At 38.6% G+C, this 16,377-nt stretch overlaps 1 pseudogene across 1 annotated transcript in view; it reads left to right on the top strand.

The window, feature by feature from the left end:
* The first annotated feature begins 7,531 nt into the window (after positions 1-7,531).
* Positions 7,532-16,377, top strand: part of LOC149800155 (excitatory amino acid transporter 1-like) — a 48,761-nt pseudogene continuing 39,915 nt past the window's right edge. The window contains exons 1-3 of the transcript XR_016421336.1: positions 7,532-7,696; positions 8,120-8,194; positions 8,555-8,677. The product of XR_016421336.1 is annotated as an excitatory amino acid transporter 1-like (transcript). The remainder of the gene's footprint in view (positions 7,697-8,119; positions 8,195-8,554; positions 8,678-16,377) is intronic.

Below are 16,377 nucleotides of genomic sequence, written 5' to 3'. Positions count from 1 at the left end.
TGAGCCTGAAGGTCTTGTTTTAATATAGTATGAACGTTTGTTGACGCAGCATTTTCATGACGTTTAATATTTGCATGTCATATCTGATTAACTAATTTATTGTCAATTATAAAATCAATTGACTGATCATAATTATTGATAACATGAAACCCTTTTGTAATCCGTTTGGTTGCATAGAAGTTACGGTTACATATTCATGCAAAGTCTGTTAAAGAGAAGCTATATTCTGATAAACAAAAAATACTTTTTATACCGTTGAAATGTTTAGATTTAAATGTGTTCATTTATGCTATACCAGGAGAGCGAAAGACGAACAAATATAGATGTAACATTGTATCCTTCTTTATAATCTTTACATTTTTTCTACTTTAAATATGTGGAGGCACTGCCAAGTTCCATTTTATAAACGAAAAACGTCGATGGAACATCAAGCATTATTTATTTTCAATATAAAAGTCTCGACCATTTTATATACGGAAACGTCAGGGCACTGTCAAGAATCGTTTTCTACACTAAAATGTCGAGATTTTGTCGAGCATGATAGTCAGTTTTCAGGTATTTTACATTCCATTAATATCCGTATATGTTCCTCTTATTGTAAGTAATTACATTATTCAAACGATGCAATTACATTTTCTATATTCCCGTTATAATAAGTGATACTTGACTGAAACAATGCAATTGCATTTCTATGCTTTACAAGTATTTGCTATTTAGCGTCTCTGATGTTAAATGTTAAATAATGCATTTTAGTATATATAATTTTGTTATGTACTGGTTGTTTATGTTTACATTATTGAATGTATATAATTACATTGTTGATACAATTACAAACTACATTTGTTGTTTATAAAATAACACACATTGTTTTAAGTCAATAGCCACCTTATGCTCTCATTACATTATAAATCATTTTATGACAGTTTACTCGTACACGTTTCATATATATATATAGTTTAATATTCAAGGTATATACATACAGGCACACACACATACAAATTCAAACAATATACATATACACACGCAAAGTCTTCATTGAGTTTCAAATAACAAAAGTCTGAGAAACACACACACACACACACACACACACACACACATATATATATATATATATATATATATATATATATATATATATATATATATAGAGAGAGAGAGAGAGAGAGAGAGAGAGAGAGAGAGAGAGAGAGAGAGGGTAAAAGAGAAATATGCAACAAACCGAATGAAAGAAAACAGAGGCATACGTAAATTGAGGATTGTTTTCGGAGTGTAAGGAGAATTTAAATTCATAATGTTCATTTTTTCAAATCATCATTCTCCATTCACTAATTCACTAATTACACATTTCTTGTCATATATTCATCCGCCGAAAATATCGGACCAAAATAAAAACACGTTTCCTTAATCGGTGCAAATGGAGCTTGGGTTGCAAAGATTATTCTCCACACATATGCCAATGTGACCTTAAATCCGCCCCCACTAATCGTCCTGGGGGTGTGTGGGTCTGCATCCAGGATTGGAAATAGTTCATGTCAATGGCTCCTCCTTAAATAGCATCATGCCAAATATGATCTCTCCCCCTCGCTCACTGTGAATGAAGTTCATGATACAAGGAAAATAGACAGACAGACGGACGGACATGATCTCTGATCAGTTCAACACAATATCATATCAAAGACATATCCATGAATCAGATTCAAATCGAGTTACAACTGACCCGGCTATTCTGCACACTGATTTATAAAATGGTAAACTTGTGTATATCTATATGTGCTCAAACTTTTATTTTAACTAAGCTAACTTTTGTCCATGATTATAGATTGTACTTAAGATAATGGTAATTTGTAAATATGTTGACATGGTTTGTTGACCTCAGAATGTTCTAGACAGAACTTATTACCCACATCCTGGTCTTGCGTTTTTGTATAAGGTGGAGGTAACAAAACCTATTCATATCATAATACCAATCTGTAAAGTTACTTATTGTTGTGTTCAGATATACTTCCAGAGGAATTAGTTAAATCATATATTGGAAATACTAAGCAACTCATTGACTGGATTAACACTATTTTGGGATTCTTGTCAGTTTGTGAGTGACATTCGGGACATTCGGGATTATTGGAATTCATTCGGAACATTTTATATTTTTGGACTTCCGATAGGACATTCGGGATTATTGGAATTCATTAGGACCATTTTATATTTTTGGACTTGCGATATGACATTTAGGATTATTTGGCATTTATTTCATATCATTGTAAGTTCCTCTTAACTTTTCGTTTAATAAGTTAGTGAATTAAATTTGTGTTGATTTTACTAAACTTGTTGTGTTGCTGATTTCTGTTAACTAGTTTAAGACTACTGAGTGCTTGTCTGTTAATTAGTATAAGACCATTGACTGCTTTTCTGTTAATTATTTTATGACCATTGAGCTATAAGCAGATAGGTACAAGAAGGTAGATAAATGAAGATAGGTATGTAGCTAATGTGATATGTATCGGCAGAGTGGATTTGAAAAATGGAAGGAGATTATTATGTCGGATTTTTTTTCTCATCTAAAACAAAATTAGCCAAATTTCGTTAGTTGACTTTTTCACAGAGACAATTAACTTCTGAATGAAGCACGTATGAATTACTGAATAATTCTATCATGTAGGGCATACAAATCCACAGACATCGATGATAACTGTACCGATTTAACCGCCGATAAACACAACATCGATAGATACAGGGGCGGATTAAGGCTCACTGGTGCCCTAAGCACTGACAAATCTTGGTGCCCCCGCCCCCTTTCCACGCTGACCCAGTCCATTTTAGCTGTTAACCCTAGGGTGCACCATGATCAAGAAACAACATTATGATCAATTTGCACTAGTTTTATCATATTTTTTTTACAAATCTTCATTCGTTTTCTTTCTTTTCACCCTTTTCTCAACTTTGTGGTGCCCTCTTTGGCCCTGGTGCCCTAAACACGTGCTTAGTCTGCTTAATGGTTAATATGCCCCTGGATAGATACGTACTATTGGTACACACGATTATCCAAATGTCGCCTAGGTCGATCTGACATTATATTTTACAGATTGAAATAATTATCAAACAGATGCGTAAGCTTGAGATTGGTATTGTAAAAGGCCGTCTCCATTAACATGTGTAACGATAATCAACGCCTTCTAAGACCATATTCCATAATAATAATGATGATACATCCCGGTAAAGTTATAGTGTCAGGAAGACGGTGTTGCGGGATACTACAACAACAACAACAACAACAATAATAATAATAATAATAATAATAATAATTTCAAGTAATGAGGTCAATAACATTTACTGGGTTAATAATTTCCCAAGGTTGTTTACGGGTCAGTAAGTCAAGTCCAACTGAGCCCGTACTAAGGTTGTACACGGAATGTTACATTTTTGTTCATTAAGAACAAATTCCACGAAGGTGTCGGATGCATCAGCCCGATTCGTTCATTAAGTGCGCTTTTTTTATCGGCCCTCCGCGAGTTAGACTTTATCAGTGCCATGGTCCGAGAGAATGTGCATGGAATTACAGCTTGCTGGGACTAGACACCGATCAGAGTCTGCTTTCAGTGCAAGTTAGTTTCTATATTTCGCTCAAGTAGTGCATATTGTATATCAAAAAGGAGATGAAACCTGTTTGATGACGACGCCGTAATTTTTATCACAGGGTGGAATTCATTAAGAATATATACACATTCACGCGTGCGTGTATCCGAGTGAGCGCTCTCTCTCTCTTTCTCTCTCTCTCACACACACACACACACACACACACACACACACACACACACACAGACTCCAGGGTCATCAATACGTTTTGATAGAGTCTGTGCCCTAAAGGATAAGGAGACATTTCTACTTGTGGTGAGGCCCATAATATAACATTTTGTTTATAATTTGATTTGAAAAAATGGAGCATCTATGGTAGATCGTCCTGTCCGATTTTGATGATCAACCTATACAACACGAACATACATTTTTAGTTATAATTTTAAATGGACACGTATATAGGCCTAACATACGAAATGCAGCAAATGAACAAAGACAGAGATGCGAAAGATAGACCCATTTCTTCCCCTTCTCTCTCTCTCTCTCTCTCTCTCTCTCTCTCTCTCTCACACACACACACAAGACTGGTCATGACAACTATTTGTACTAATCAGCACCAGGAAAAAGTGGAATGATAGGGAATAATGTGCTTGATAATGACAAATATAAACATCCAGTTGAAACAACATTATTGAAAACATATTACTTTCAGTGTTATTAGTCAGCTAATTCAAATCTTTAAATAGATGATACGAGAAAGAAATACAGAAAGAAAGAAACAGAGCAAAAGAAAACAAAAATAACTCACTTAGAGAAAAAAATTAAAAACAAATTAGTTATAGATATAAATTCAAAATAGAAATATTTTATTTTCTTGGAGTCTCAAAGTCGTGCTTTGTTGGAAACAGCCATGCACTTTACTTCTACACGTAAAAATGGTGATGTAGTGCTAAATAAAGAAGTGCACGATGTGAAAAATAAATGTATACACGGGGGGATGGGGTGCATAAACATTTTATCATAAGAACTTCATTAGACTTGTCAGGTCAAGAGATTCACATGATTATGTTGTGCTTCATAAAACCTATCCAGAAATATGGACCTTTGTGACCTAACTCATATATTATTTTATATGAGTTTTTATATTATGCAGATGCGTGCGACATTAAATTTGTGCATAAAAACTGTCCCCTGCCCCCTAAATGGTTCGGCACACATTAGTGTTCTTCATCAACACTACAGTCTCCAAACCGGAAGATATACCACTTCATCTGATTTGATTAGCTGATGAAATTAGATATTATGGTAATTACGTTGGTTGCCAAAACATGACCCCTATGCGGTCACTGTCAGATCTTCATGTATAACAGTGGAGATTTGATTTTAATCAGATTAAATTATTTGTATGACCCATATTGACAGGGACAATAAGGGATGAGCTAAGAACACGGTTTGTTTTATTTGTCTTTTTTTTTAAAGAGGAGTGCAAACAAGAATACATTTGAAATTTGCATGGGTTAGATGGTTTTTAAAAGAGCTTCTTTTGTAAAAAAATAAAACATGTTCTCGATTAAGTTTGTAGTTTGCGAAGTCTTTTGAAGATGCAGAAATACTGCGAAATTTGCGGCTTTTGACGAACATACGAATACACATAAATGTTTATTGAATTTCTTCACTAGATTATATGTAATCATGTTACAGTGGATATTATGTCATTTTGACAACTTATTTTATACGTTCATTGTAGCACAATAGTCAGTTCAGATATGATTAAGACCGTTGCAGAAATGCAAGCTAGCAATGAACGCTGAAGCACTTAATTTTTTTTTATTATCCATTTCACATGGTCCGCATCCAGGTACCAAAATGATACTCAAGAAGGCTATGCACGCATACTCTTATTGTCTGTAAAAATATGAATTTGATTGACGCATATGGACCACCCGCCAATATAAAGATCCCGAGATGATATCAGAAAGAGAACACACAAATACATGCATGTGCGCACGCACGTACGCACACACATATATATTAATTCTTGTTTCATTAAGCCATAATTTAGTACCAAGGCAGAAACGGGTTGGTTGGGATGGTGGTGGGGTTTAAAGTAGGTCACATATAAAATTCGTTTCTACTCTATGATAGGCAGAATAAAAGAAATAAAGGCATGTAGGCACATCTTTTAATTCCCCATATATATATATATATATATATATATATATATATATATATATATATATATATATATATATATAAGGGTAAGCAAACTTGAACATAGTATGTGATTTTGCGACACCAATACAGCAATGCAATAGCTAATTAGAACCGGCGAATTACTTTCATATCTTGCACAAATTAACATAATATTTGTATAGCTTTTCAAAGGTGAAGCTGTAGTTTGTATACGCATTTTGCCACGTGGTTCCGTAATGCAATTTATTTCAGGCGTTAGACTAGTACTTATGAAATTCAACTATATATAGCTACAATATAGTGACTGTACATCATGCAACGGACACCTTACCGGTTGTCGTATTTCAAAACCATACTAGTTTACATTTTGTCATAGAACATGGTGTAACTTTATGATGCAATGTTGCATCAGCACTTGGTATACATGCCTCGCCCCCCAACATGATATTGCATCACCGTGCTGGCATTGTCTACACGAAACTAACACCGATAAAGGGGGAACTAATAAATGGTCCGTATAGCATGGCTTTGTATATAGCGTGGCCTTGACGGAACTTGAGAATACCTGACACTCCTTTGCTCATACATGATACATGTCAAATTCAGAATGAGACGGACAAACTGAAAAGCGGACTGTCCGGTATAACACCGCCCTATGTGTACATTGTTCACAATATCTTGAATATGTCTGATCACATCGTCACGGACAGATCCATGATTTTTTAATGAGTTTAAAATGGGCTGGGAACTTTTGATAAAACGACCGAGTTTATTCGGTTTTGCTCTGAAAAATTGCAATCGTTTTGGCCTGAAAAGCGGGGAAGGGGCGACCAAAGAACCATAACCACTTGTAGAGTCGTTCCTGTGTCACTTTATATATATATATATATATATATATATATATATATATATATATATATATATATATATATATATATATTCGGGCAAGTTGTCCGTATTGGGTAATGTGTGTGTGTGTATGTGTGCATCTGTGGGTGTTATGATGATTTTCAGTAGTTACATGGCTGTGTGCAGGGACGTTATGGGGGGGGAGGCAAGGAGGCACACACCCCCCCGCCCCGAATTTGCATGTACTGTAAAATGTAAAACTGATGTTGCCTATATACGAAAATCAACAAGCCCGTCAGGTCCCCCTCAAATCAAGTTTTGCCCCCCCCACCCACCCCAAGATATGCTCCCCCACCCCCGAAAAATGTTGAAATGATTATACTGGCTGTGTGATTATACTTTCTTTCACATGAAAGGCCAAATATCTTTGTAGTTATGTTGTCTTTCTACTCTTTTTTTTCAGCTGCGACTTTTAGAAATTTAAATCATTTCAAAAAGGGAAAGAATATTGGTGATGACAGGAGAAACAAAATGATGCGTTACGTTCTGCATGAATACAGCAATCTTATACCATTTAATTTTGGGATAAAGCAAGTGTATACCTATGTGTCTATTCAGTATTTGCCTGTTATCTGCTATTATTTACTACATGTATGAATTTGAAAATTTAAAGGCGTCTTGCCGAGAAATCAAGATAGAAAGGCAATCAGTTTCATTGCAGTGAGAGCCATGTTTTGTCTCCAGCATCCCATGTGTGTACACTAGTCAACAAGAATCAAAACCCCGCTTAACGGTTGTTCCTTATTATTTCCTTTTCAGACTCGTATACAAATGAATACAGATCTTTTGACTGGAAAACATATTGAAAAATACAAGTACGATGATGATTATGATGAAGGATCATCACCGTCGTGTTCGACATCTTCTTTATCGATGTCATCCAAGAGAAGACAAGGTGGCTGTATTAGATTTCTGAAGAAGAATTCACTGCTTCTTTTGACGGTACTCGGAGTCGTTCTTGGCTTTGTACTTGGCTTTTCAGTTCGTGAGGCACGGCCTTCTGAAACTGTGCTAATGTGGCTTGGTATGTATATCTGCCAAGTATAATTAATCCTTTGTATGATTTTTAAAATATTATTTTTGTTCTCTGACATTAAGGTGCATATCAACTAAAGGTTACCTTGATCGATTTTGCATTAGGTGCAAATATTTTATATATTTACTTTGACAAATTATGTAATGATTTAAATTTCTAAACATGTATTAGGGCCCAATGTAGACTTTTAAATAGGTATAATACATATTTGCTCCGGGCTTTGTTATTTCCAGAACATATTATATATTTGTCTTGGAACATTATCTATCTATCTGTCTATCTATCTATCTATCTATCTATCTATCTATTATCGTTCTGGCCCGCTTCTGTAATTATGCTGGCTCTATGTACACTTTAGGATCTATATTGGCATGTTTCGCTGTATAGGCACACCAACATTTGTATTTTTAGGTTTTGGTCGTGAACTGTACCTACGAATGCTAAAAATGATGATTGTACCCCTGATATTCTGCAGTGTGGTCGCAGGTATGTTTCTCAATATCACAAAAGCGTGAACGCCTGAACGTCAGTCAAACGTTCAAATAAACTGTGTTTATTATTGAATCATCAATCACATCTGCGTGGAAGAAATGCAGATGCGATTTAGTAATTATTATTGAAGACATTGTTACCATCTCATATTTGTTATGTAAACGTATATTAAAAATTATGTATGACAATGTTTGCGTGCATGTGTATGTGATCATGCACGCATGTATCTATGTAAACAAGCAAATATTCATGGAAGCATTGTGCGTATTTACAACTATAGTTAATTGCTGTTTGTCTGTCTGTACTTATGTAAATTAAGTACGTATGCATTTAAATATATTCATTCTTTTACAGGCACTGCATCGATGGATCCCAAATCGAATGGCAAGATAAGTTTGGTATCATTCATCTTCATCCTAGCTTCAAACGTCCTCAGCGCTGCTGTTGGCCTGTCTCTTGCCCTTATACTTAAACCAGGTACGTACTAGCTTCAAACATTTTCAGCGTTGTGAATGAGTGCTCTTACACTCATACTTAAACCAGGTACGTCCTACCTTCAAACATTCTCAGCGTCGTGATTGAGTGCCATTACTCATACTTAAACTAGGTACGTCCTAGCTTCAAACATTCTCAGCGTCGTGATTGGTGTGCACCTTACACTCACACCAGGTACGTCCTAGCTTCAAACATTCTCAGCGTTGTGATTGAGTGCTATTACTCATATTTAAACTAGGTACGTCCTAGCTTCAAACATTCTCAGCGTTGTGATTGAGTGCTCTTACACTCATACTTAAACCAGGTACGTCCTACCTTCAAACATTCTCAGCGTCGTGATTGGTGTGCACCTTACACTGACACCAGGTACGTCCTGGCTTCAAACATTCCAGCATTGTGACTGAGTGCTCCTTACGCACATACTTAACTCAGGTACGTCCTAGTTTCAGACATTCGCAGCGTGGTGATGGAGTGCTCTTACACTCATACTTAAACCAGGTACGTTCTAGCTTCAAACATTCTCAGCGTCGTGATGAGTGATCTTACATTCATACTTGAACCAGGTACGTCCTACATTCAAACATTCTCAGCGTCGTGATTGGTGTGCTCCTTACACTCACACTCAAACCAGGTACGTCATAGCTTCAAATATTCTCAGCGTTGTGCTTGAGTGCTTTTACACACATGCTTAACCAGGTACGTCCTACCTTCAAACATTCTCAGCGCCGTGATTGGTGTGCTCCTTACGCTCACACTCAAACCAGGTACGTCATAGCTTCAAATATTCTCAGCGTTGTGATTGAGTGCTCCTTACACGCACACATAAACCAGATATATCTTCGATTCAAACGTCCTCATTGTTGATGTTGGCCCGTCGTTCTATCTCATACGTAAACTAAGTAAGTCAAATGTCCTCAGGGGTGCTTTGACCTGACCCTTTCCTTCATAACAAATGCCCTCAGAGTTGTTGTTGTTAAGTATCACTTACCTCATACATAATCCATGTATAGTGGATATTTAAAGCTGTTCTTTTGACAATTGAACTGATAGATTTTAACATATAACCAGTCCAAACATTTTTATGCAATTATTCTAACGCGTTCTGAAATCCAAGGTATCTTGGGTTGAACATTAAACTGGGTAATATTTCACTGCAACTTCTTTGCCATCAAAACTAAATATTTTTCCATAGATTTTCGTTTCTCTTTTAATCATGAACGTTCAAATACTATAATAAATGGGGGGGGGGGGGGTTTGAGCGATGTATAATACTAACAATTTTGCCGTCTCAGAGTGAGATGTGGAGACTATTATTAATTTAGCGGTCCCATAGTGAAATATGGATAATTTCTTACAATTGTCTCAGAGTGAGATCATGAAAATAAATCTCTTGAAACTGTTCCTTGTTAAATATTGTAGCCCCTATGAATAAGCATTTGCTAATAATCGTAGACCAAACTGTAATCTCCTACTTTTGCGCAAACTCGGCAAATGGTTGACTTGCGAAAAATACCTGCTTTATGGTAATTGGTTTGTTAAGACTACTTCATTATGCATTGCAACATTCAAGGTTATTGCCTTTTGCATAATTAACTCAAGATAGATTATTGAAAATTGCTAGCATCCACAAGTTGAAACAAACTAGTCGAAACATAATAAATTTAAAGGGGTTTAATATCTGTAGAAATAGTCATATAAAGTTTTGCAAACACAACTGTTTTTCTGTTTTATGTTATATTTGTTTGTCTCGTCTCTGTTTTGTATTTATCTTTGAAAAAGACTCATTAATAGTCGAAAGTAGTGAAGTGGGGCACTTTACGTACAATGGAAATTAGTATTACAGAGTCCCCTGGGTCAGATTACGTACAATGGAAATTTTACATGGCGAAAAATCGTGGGTCAGATTACGTACAATGGGAATTAACATGGCGATAAATCGTGGGTCACTTTACGTACAAGGGGAATTTAACATGGGAATAAATCGTGGGTGGGATTTTTTTTTAAAATTTAAATTGAAATTTAAATTTAAAAAAGGGGTAGGCAATTGAAAAGTCATTCTCTTTTCTAGAAATATGCGTGGCCCTGAAAAGGGCCTTTGGGTTTATGTTAATGTATCCATTAACATAAAGGGCACCGCATTGGTCTTCTTCTTGTCCTTAGGCTGCGTCTCACTGTTGGCCCATAAATGAGCACTCTTTTGAGACATCCTTGTCTTTCTACGTAGATCCTACGTATCCACAGACTGGTGTTTGTCCTGTAGACAACGGTCCACTTTGATCGGACATACATGAGCATGTCCATTCTAAACATCATGGAAGAGACAAGGGTGGATGATTCGACTGTGGTCCACATCTTGAAGCGACGAGAACAGGTGAATCAATGCAGTGAACTGCGCTTATTTATAGGTAGAGGTAGGATTGAAACGGATTGAGTTCATTCACCAATCCAAACACGCGTTACAAAATTCAGTCAGCCCGCATCCAATCCGAAGAGAGCAGTCTGTGACGTCAGTTGGTCTATATAGATTCGCTAGCGCTTGTGTGCAGTCAATCTATATGACAGTGATTCAACATGAAGGAAATTCAGAAAACGATCCATTGGGGTGCACCAACAGGGGAGACTGCCCAAGGGAACCCGGACTTACTTTCAGAAGAGGTGAATTGGGATTTTGTGGATTTTCTTACCTCGCAAGAATTTGTTCCGGAACCTTCGTTACCTTCTTCATTACCGCAAGTGGAGAATTTTAGACAGAGACAGAAAGAAGAATTGGAGAAATTTATACAACGACAAAAGGAAGCGGAACAAGCTTTTCTCCTACAGCAACAGCAGCAAGAAGAAGAGGTAAGAAAAAAACAACAGCAACAACAGCAAGAAGAAGTAGCAGCAAAGAAACAAGAGGGTGAAAATCAAACGGTCACGGTACTGTTGGACATTTTAGCGGAGTTAAGAAGTCTGAAACAAATGTATCAGACTTCTTTATTACGACCGAAGAGAATACGACCTTCCCGAGCTAAACACGTTAACCCTGTGACTAAGCCTACCGTACCACCCTTAGTGATTTCAACCCAATCATCATCAACATTACGCAGTCCAGAAGTAGGCCTTGGCTGTGGCAAAGGCTTAAGACAGTTAAAGTTGATTGCTTAAACTTACCCCTACACCAAAATAAAAAGGCCCTTTTCAGGGCCACCCACATTTCTCGAAAAGAGATAGCCTTTCAATTTGCCAATAACTCAAAAAAAAAAAAAAAAAAAAAAAACCCCACCCATTTTACCCCTATAGTACGTGTCTTTTGTACGAGTGCGTGAGTGTAGCTTCTTATTTTAAAATCAAAACTCAAAGACACTTACCTTATATCATCAATTTATTCTTTTATCCATTGTTACAGTCCAATTCACATTTCACAACAGAACACTTTTAAAAAAAAGTTCATTGACTTCTTCTTTCTCCTTGTTTAGTCTCTCTGTTTTTTAAATTTCTTCACCGTCTTTTCCTCATTTTCTTCCCTTCTTCTTTTCTTCTCCTGTTTCTTTGCCTCTTGTAAATAGAATTGTCTTCTTTCTTCCTCTTCTTCCTCTGAAGAATCCCTCTCTTCTTCCGAAGAATCCCTCTCTTCTTCTGAAGAATCCCTCTTTTCTTCTGACTCCTCTTGTTTCTTTTTTGGGCAATCTGGAGACAAATGTCCTTTTTCTTTACAATAATAACAGGTATCTTGACTTTTGTCTTTTTTAGTCCCTGTTTTTTTTCTTTTTTGACGGTCGGGACACTCTGAAGACCAATGCCCTTTCTTCTGACAGATATAGCAAGTATCTTGACTTTTATCTCGAAAGGAAGGAGAGTAGTCCGTCGGCTGGTCTGAAGAGAATTTTCTAATGACCCCTCGCAAAGCTCTGACGAAACGTTCGATTTGGTTAGTCTCTTCCATCGTTGTGCTCGGCTTGAGAGTGAAATGAATAGTGAAAGGACAAGACACACACCCTTTTATATACGCTGGTCTGCCATGACTATAAATTAGTCTATGGTGATTAAACTTGAGTCATTTGACGTTTTTCACTCAAGATGAAACGATCCTATTCATTTGAGAAGAAAGAAGAAGAAAGTAAGAGGCAGAAACGTGATCTATCGCCTCGTACCAGGGCTGAAATCTTGGCACAAATTCATGCCAGTGATTTTGAAGAGGACATGAGTGAACCAGAATTTGAAACCTCTAAACCAAGTTCACCACCCTTAGTCAACCCTGAAAAATACTATTCCATTCGAGAGACGGAAAAGCGCTCCTCTAGAAAATTTAGAACCACGGCTTACAAATACACCGTGAAGTTTAAAGATTTCAAGGCTGAAGTGCCGTTAGAGAAAGCAGAAGTGTTCATCACTGGGGTGTGGGATTCTTTGCTCACTTCACTCAAGCGACAATGTCAACCCAAAGAAGACGATCGCTTGAGACTTTCCATACAACACGACGGTTTGAAATCCCCTGTTTGGATCGAGTTTAGCACCCCTGCAGAATTGACCGCTTCCAAAGTCATGGACAAGATTCAACACGTACAACAATCTAATGATCAGTTTGACATCAGACATGACCCACGTCTCTCCTCCTCAAGGGACTGGACGCAAAAAGATGTTATTGGTGGACGACCATCGCAACACCAAAAAGAGTCTCGTCCGAATTCACAACCCTCATGACCAGATGTGTTTAGCCCGTGCCATCGTGGTGGGACGAACCTATGCCAACAAGAACGACACGGTAGAATGGAAAAGAACCTGGAACACTATTCAACGTTCCTATCGAGCCAAACAACGAAACGAAGCAGAACTCCTGTTGCAACAAGCTGGCCTGTCCAAAGACACACCCTGTGGCATTCCTGAGATGCAAAAATTGCAAGATGTCCTAGCTCCACGATACACCTCGAAAGTGCACCCTCAAGAAATGCGCGGACCTCTGTTGTTTCGAGGCCAAGATTTTAAGGACGGAAAATACATCCATGTTTATTATCACGATGACCATTTCGATACCATTACCACCATCACCGGATTCCTGGGATATGCTTATCATTGTGAGAAATGTGATTATGGTTATAACAATCGAGAGCAACACAAGCATTGTGGAATGAAATGCTCAGGATGTTTGGCCTCTCTACCCTGTCTGAGCGAAGAACCAGTGCCATGTTCAACTTGTCTGCGCACGTTTGTCAGCCCTACCTGTTACCAACAACATTTGAAAACACAAGGTTCACAGAAGAAATGTGCTTGTCAACTCCTGAGACTGTGCCCTGCCTGTGGACAAGGCATACTTACCAATAATGCCAAGGCACACGTATGTCGAGGAAAGAAAAAATGTCACATTTGTCACCACATCGTGGACTTGGAACACCAATGCTACGTGCAAAAATACCAACCCCCACCAGAGAAAGAGGACGGTCACAAGAAGAAAGGCAATTTCATCTTTTTCGATTTCGAATGCATGCAAGAGACCGGCATTCACATTCCTAATTTCTGCGTGGCTCATCGAGCGTGCGAGAAGTGCATTCAAGAACCTATTTTCAGTCATTGCTTTCACTGCAGCAAGATTCCTGGAGGGCGTGAAAAAATCTTTCGGGGACCGAACACGTTAGCCGATTTTGCCCAATGGGTCTTAGACCCCATCGACAAGACGTGGAGCCAAGAGGACATCGAACGTTACGGAGATTGTCATCGTCATGCCACGGTGATGGCTCACAATTTCTCCGGATACGATGGACAGTTTCTTCTCAGATACTATACGGAACAAGGCACCGAGCGTCCTAAAGTGACTTTGAACGGAGCCAAAATCATTTTCATGCAAGTGGGACAAGTACAGTTTAAAGATTCGATGAGCTATTTGGCCATGCCTTTGAGTCGAATGCCTAAAACGTTTGGAATGACAGAAATGGCTAAAGGGTACTTTCCACACTTTTTCAATACGGAAGCCAATCAACCCGCCGTTCTACCCCATTTACCTGAGGCTCACTATTACGACCCCGACAACATGCGTACCGAACAACGAGAAGCTTTCTACGCTTGGTACCAGGCTCACGCCTCGGACCCTTTTGACTTTCAGAAAGAAATGCTAAAGTATTGTCGTTCCGTCGTGGACATTTTACGGCATTGTTGTGGAAAATTTCGAGAACTGTTCATGGAACACGGAGGGGTCGATCCTTTGAAAGAAGCCATCACCATTGCCAAAGCGTGTTCCTTAGTGTACCGGCAACGATTCATGCCTGAAAACACCGTAGCTGTCATCAGCCCTCAAACGACCAACTTTGTCAAACGTCAATACTCGGTCAAAGCCCTACGTTGGTTACATTACTTGTGCGACAAGGAAGACAAGTGGATTCAGCGTGGATTCAGCATGCCCGCAACGGAGGGGGCGAAAAGACCATCGGAACGTATTCGGTCGATGGCTGGGACTTAGAAAACCCCAAGATCGTGTACGAGTTTAACGGTTGCTTATTTCACGGATGTCCCGTCTGTTATCCTGACCGTGGCACTAAAAATCAGTTTTTGCAACCAACCATGGAAGACTTGTACCAGGCCACTTGTCAGCGACGCCTAAAGTTAAAACAGCAAGGATACCAAGTGGTGGAAATGTGGGAACACGAGTACGATCACCGTATGAAAACCGATCCCGAGTTTAAACGCCTCGTGGAAAGTTACCAGTTCATGGACCCGCTGAACCCGAGGGATAGTTTGTACGAAGGAAGGACTAATGCCACCTGTTTGCTGTACCAAGCCGACGAAGAGAAAGGAGAAGAAATCAAATACTTGGACGTGTGTTCGCTGTATCCCTACGTGTGCAAATATTGTCGCTTTCCTGTAGGGCACCCGCAATTGTTAACGGAACACATCGACATGAAAAACATTCGACAATACGAAGGCTTGATCAAGTGTAAAGTTTTGCCTCCCACGAACCTATACCATCCCGTCTTACCTCACCATTGTCAAGGCAAACTGATGTTTCCTTTGTGCCGTATTTGTGCCGAAACGTGCAACCAAGACCAGCCTTGCCATCACACCCAGGAAGAACGTGCCAGCAGCAGGGGGGGCGAATCGGACATTTTGTCCAATCGTTATTTGGCTTAATTAATACCTTCTGCACTCAGCGGATCCGGTGTCGTCAGCGCCTGGTAAAAAAAAAGACGACGTCGTCGTCGGGGGATCGTCCAATCGTCATTTAGTTTAATTAATGCCTTCTGCACTCAGCGATCCCAGCGTCGTCAGCGTCGGGTAAACACAGCGACGACCGCGTCGATGTCATCGCCCCCCCTGCTGCTAAGTGGCTATTTACAATTTAACCGAATATTTGGTCAAGTCCGATACGATATCGTGTTCGAGGATCATGTAAATTTATCGTTACAAATCCATGTGGGGTCGACTGAGCATGACTAAAAAGGTTTCGAAAAACATTAAAGTCCATGTCACCGCCGCACCATGTCTGCCAAATATTTCGTAGCGTGTGTGTATCAACGCCGTTGAACACAGCAAGAATATTACAGTTATCTCTGATTACTTTTGGAATCTGAGTGTATCGTTGAGTGACATATATCACGTCAGTGTTTTTATGCCTGCCTCTGGAAAATATCCTAGCTGGGTTTTTTTGATTGTCTAACATAACATCATCGTACACGACTAGATTGTTAACGTCGCCATCAATATCATCGATACCT

This window comes from Sinohyriopsis cumingii, chromosome 5 (assembly GCF_028554795.1).
Source record: "Sinohyriopsis cumingii isolate HCF-2022 chromosome 5, ASM2855479v2, whole genome shotgun sequence".
NCBI classification, from domain to species: Eukaryota; Metazoa; Mollusca; class Bivalvia; order Unionida; family Unionidae; genus Sinohyriopsis; species Sinohyriopsis cumingii.
The sequence above is the reverse complement of the archived record's forward strand: the minus strand, read 5'-3'. Positions and strand labels throughout refer to the sequence as shown.